Source organism: Fukomys damarensis, unplaced genomic scaffold, assembly GCF_012274545.1.
Source record: "Fukomys damarensis isolate Sample0158 unplaced genomic scaffold, DMR_v1.0_HiC HiC_scaffold_27, whole genome shotgun sequence".
Lineage (NCBI taxonomy): Eukaryota > Metazoa > Chordata > Mammalia > Rodentia > Bathyergidae > Fukomys > Fukomys damarensis.
The window spans coordinates 23,718,182-23,723,730 of NW_022900939.1; positions in this window are offsets into that span (position 1 = coordinate 23,718,182).

A 5,549-nucleotide genomic window follows, 5' to 3' on the forward strand; every position below is an offset into this window, starting at 1 on the left:
TTTTGGTACTGGGGATAGAACTGGGGTCCTTGTGCTTGCGAGGCAGGTAGCGGAACCACTGAGCTAAATCCCTGGCCCAGAATACAGATTCCGGGTATTGATGTAGGTATTGATGATCTTCTGGATTTCTGCAGGATCTGTTGTGATTTCACCTTTTTCATTACTAATTGCATGGATTTGAGTCTTTCCTTTTTTAATTTAATCTTTCAAAGAACCAACTCTTGCTTTGTTTTGTTTGTTTTTTGAGACAAGGTCTCACTATGTAGTTGAGACTGACCTGGAACTCATTATGTAGCCCAGACTGGTCTCGAACTCACAGCAATCCTCCTGCCTCAGCCTCCCATGTGCTGGCATTACAGGCATGCACCACCACACCCGGCTAGAACCAACTCTTTGATTCATTGATTCTCTGTACTGTTTTTTTTTTAGTCTTCATTGCATTAATTTCTGCTCTGATCTTTATAATTTCCTCCCTTGTATGAGCTTTTGGCTTGACTTGCTCTTCTTTTTTGAGAAGTTTGAGGTTCAACATTGGGCTGTATATTTGAGCCCACTCTGTTTTCCTGATATGGGTATTCACCACTATAAATTTCCCTCATAGAACTGCTTTCATTGCATTCCGTAAGCTCCAGTATGTTGTATTGGCGTTACTGTTAATTGTAGAACCTCTCTGATTTCTTCTTTATTTTATTTTATTTTATTTATTTTTTTGGTACCAGGGATTGAACTCGGGTCCTTGCACTTGCAAGGCAGGCCACTGAACCACTGAGCTAAATCCCCGGCCCGCTGATTTCTTCTTTAATTTCAGCTGTGACCCACTGATTGTTCAGGAGAGTTATTTAATTTCCATATATTTATGTTTTGGTTTTTTTTGTTTTGTTTTGCTTTTTTGAGACAAGGTCTCACTATGTAGTTGAGACTGCCCTGGAACTCACTATGTAGCCCAGGCTGGTCTCGAACTAACAGCGATCCTCCTGCCTCAGCCTCCCAAGTGCTGGGATTACAGGCATGAGCCACCACACCCAGCTATTTCCATATATTTATGAAGTTCTTGTCATTTTTTTTTTAAGATTTCTAATTTCAGTGCACTGTGGTCTAATACTGTGCATGGGATAATTTCAATTCTTTTGTATTTACTTAAGCATGTTCTATGAGCTAGTATGTAATCTATTTTGGAGAACGTCCCAGATACAGCTGAGATGTGTATTCTGATATTGTGGGGTGGGACACTCTGTAGATATCTGCTAGGTCCATTTGTTCAAAAGTTTGGCTTGGTTCTAATATTTTATTGTTTTTTGGTTTTTGTTTTTTTTACTAATTGATCTATTTATGACATTGGGGCATTGAGGTTCCCCATTATAAATGTTTTAATGCTTATATGATTTTCCATGTCTGTTAATATTTGTTTTATATAGTCCGGTGCACTACTATTTCATGCATATATATCTGTGACTGCTATCTCTTCCTCTTGAATTGTTTCATTTATAAGAATGCACTGACCTTCCTTATCCCTCTTAATCAGTGTTGGTTTGTAATCTACTTTGTTTGCAAACAGAATAGCTACTGCTGCTTTTTTCTGGTTTCTTGTTACATGGAGTATTGTTTTCCATCCTTTGACTTTCAGTCTACGAATTTGGGTTTTGTTGTTGTTGTTGTTGTTATTGTTGTTGTTGTTGTTTTGAGACAGGTAGTGAGACTGACTTGGAACTCACTGTATAGCCCAGGCTGGTCTTGAAATCACAGTGATCCTCCTGCCTCAGCCTCCCAAGTGCTGGGATTACAGGCATGGTGGTGCACCACACCCGGCTTATGAATTTGTTTTTGAATCAAATGTGTTTTTTGTATGCAGCATATTGTTGGATCTTGTTTTGGTTTGGTGTTTGTGTTTTTTTTTTTTTTGGTGCTGGGGATCAAACTTGGGCCCTTGCACTTGTGAGGCAGGAGGTGGAACCACTGAGCCAAATCCCTGGGCCTGGTTTTTGGTTTTTTGAGATAGGATCTCATGCAGTTCAGGCTGGCCTTGACCCACTTTGTAGCTGAGGCTGGCTTCAAATTTGCAGTGATCCTCCTGCCTCAGCCTCCTGAGTGCTGAGATTACAGGCCTGTGCCACCATACATTTTGCTTCTTGTTCCATTCTTCCAGTCTATTTCTTTTGATTGGGAAATTGAGACCATTTACATTGATGGATATAACTGGTATGTATTGACATACCCTTGCCATGTTATTTTCCTGTTATTCCCTCTTTTTCCCTCTGTTTAATTGTTTTACTTGCCTGGTGAGTTCACCTGTTGGGGTTCATGGAGTTGTAGTCTTAGTTGTCTCTTTCTACAAATGTCCTTCAGAACATTTTGGAGTGGGAGTTGAATTCCTTCAGGTGTTCTTTGTTGTGGGAGTATCTTATTTCTCCATTGATTTTGGAACTCAGTTGCCAGGGATTTAGCTCAGGGGTGCCGCCGCCTGCCTCAGAAACACAAGGTTCCCAGTTTAATCTTTGGTACAAAAGAAAAAAGAAGAAAGAAAGAAAAAGAAATTTGCAGGTATATCAATCTGGGTTGGAGGGTGTTTTATTTTAGGGCTTGAAATATTTCAGTCCAAGCTTTCCTTGGCTTGAGAGTTTGTGTTGAGAAGTCTGATGTGATTCTGATGGGCTTTCCTTTATAGATGATTTGTTTCTTTTTTCTAATAGCTTTTAATATTCTGTTCTTGTGTCAAATTTCTGAAATTTTGACTATTATATGCCTTGAAGTAGTTTTTTTAAAATCATAACTAATTGGAGTTCTATATGCTTCACTTATTTGGATGTCAATTTTTTTTTCCGTTAGGGAAATTTTCTGCCTTTACTTCTATGAACAGGTTTATTATGTCATTTGTGCAATCTCCTGATTTTTCATCGACTGCAATCTTATGTTATTCTTCTTTACATCATCTGGTAGCTTTTGGGTTGATTTTTTTCATGGCCCTACTATCCTGTCTTCTATATCTGATATTCTGTCTTCATATTGGCTGCAGATACTTTCAGTGCTTTTTTTTGGGGGGGGTACCAGGGATCAAACTCAGGACCTTGCACTTGGAGGCAGGAAGTGGAACCACTGAGCTAAATCCCTGGCCCTCTGGAATTTTTAATCTCCTGGATACCTCTTTGAATCTGTTTCATGGATTCCATTTCTTTTCTATGTTGCGCATTCATGGATTCCATCATTTTCCTGAGAGCCTCTGCTTTTTTTTCTGTATCTGCTCTAGAGTCAACATGTATGTCTTTCATTGTGGTCATCATCTCTGTACTTATCTGAGAAACTTTGTTTTCTTTTTCTTTTTCTTTTTTTGGTCCCAGGGATGGAACTCAAGACCTTGCCCTTGTGAGGCAGGTGGTGGCACCACTGAGCTAAATCCCCAGCCCTAAGAAACTATTTTTGATTTGTTTTATTTTTTCTAGAGTCTCATTCATCTGCTTTGTTATTTCTGTTGTTACCAATTCAGAGAGTCCAGGTGGGTGGGTTTCAAATAGTTCCACCTCATTGCCCCTGGGTTTGCCTTTGGTGAGCTGGAAGTTTGGGGTTGCATCTTGCTTAAGTGTCTTCTTATTATCTATATCCACAGCTATAGCTATATCTATATTTAGTTTAATTCCTGGGTTGATGCTGATAAATTGCTTATGACAAGTAGCTTTATTTTTTTATTTTTGGTTTTTTTGAGACAGGGTCTCACTATGTAGTTCAGACTGCTCTAGAACTCACTGTGTAGCCCATGCTGGTCTCAAACTCGCAGCGATCCTCCTGCCTCAGCCTCCCGAGTGCTGGTATTACAGGCATGCACCACCAGGCCCTCCCAACAAGTAGCTTTATTGCTACCATTCAGAACCCTCAGGAAATGACTACTCCTCAGAGATGTCTTCCAGACGTAGCTGGCTTTGGGGTTTTTAGTCTGTTGCAAGATCCTCCCTCTTCAATTTATATGGGGATGAGAAGTTGCTGCCTGTCTGGCTGAGCCCCTGGTTCTTCGCTGCTGCCCATAGTGCTGTTTATGACCCTTGGGCAGTCTCAGCCTTGGCATACCAGGAAGAACAACTGATTAGAACAATTATGTCACCTTGGCTAAAGTCATACAATCAGCAATAACAATAGCATTAAACACAACCTAGAAAATGATGAATTGTGATAAGTATTAATTTGTCACCTTTAACCATATGAACTAGATTTGTGGTTATATAACAAAAATCTAAAACAAGCTAGAAAACTGTATACAATAAATGTGCTCTTGATATGGTGATTTTTACTCTCAGGGGAGAAAAAATATTTTAAATTTAATTTAATTTTATCCCATCCCCCCAAGCCTCAGCCTCCCGTGTGCTGGGGTTATAAGCATGCGCCACCATGCCCGGCTTCAGGGGAGAAATTTTGAAGGGGATTAGGGGAAAAAAATTGAGAAATAGAAGAAGAGGAAGAGTTTAGAAGCAAGACTGGAGGACAAAGGAAGATTATGCAAACTTTGAAAAACTGGTGAAGACTGGAGGGAAAGAGAAGGAAGAAATAAAAACAAGAACAACAAAGTTAAAATTAGGGTTCACACTTACATAAAAACAAGAACAAGAAAAGAAATTCACTTCAAGATGTGTCTCTGCTGTAACGTGTAGACAAAGTGGGCAGTCAGAGTCCAGAACTATGTTGATTAATCACAACAAGCCAGCTGTAGATGTATAGTGGGGTAGTGGATAATTCCAGCAAGCTTGCCCTTCAGTTCCGAAACTCAGGCTAGTTTCTGGCTGTGAGGCCGGAACCCAATTTTTTCAGCCTAAAACACTGTGTGCCTCCTGCTGGCTTGAGTTTGGCTCCTTGACCTCCTGCAGGCTTGAACTCAGTTCTACCATACCCTGATGGATCCTTCAGCTGCTCTGAGTTCTGAGCTCAGCTGGCCTCTCTTCAGGATGGCTACCGGCCAAACCCTCTGTCCTGGAGACGTGTGAACCTCAATAATTCACCAGCCACTGCAGCCACTGCCTCCACTACTCCATGTGGTGCATTTCTCCATGGAGGCCTCTGGGGTTGCCAGCAGTCACTGTGCACCAGCAGGTTCAAGCTTCCCTTCCCACTCAGTGAGTCAGGGCTCAGGGAAAAAGCACTGTTTGCCACCTCCTCTTTGTTAAAGTCTCTCTCCTCGAGCTTCAGTTCTCGCTGCAGACCCTTGCTGTGTCCTGAGGACCCACTTCCCTCCTTTGTCTCTTCCTCTTGGTGCTCTGTTCCAGTGTGGACGTCAAATCTCAGAAGGGCTGCTTCTCTGCTGTCCATCATTCCCTGCCTCTGGTTGTTTGTTTTGTTTTGTTTTGTTTTTGTACTGGGTATTGAACTGAGGACCTTGTGCTTGTGAGGCAGAAGCAGTATCACTGAGCTAAATCCCTGGCCCTCCCTCTCCCTGTTCTTAAGGGGCCAATAATTGAACCAGGGAAGTCAGTTGAAACCACAAAATGTAGCTCAGTGGCAGAGTACCTGCTTAGCATGTACAAGGCCTCTGGCTCCATGTCCCTAATGCACACACAAACACACACAAGATTCAG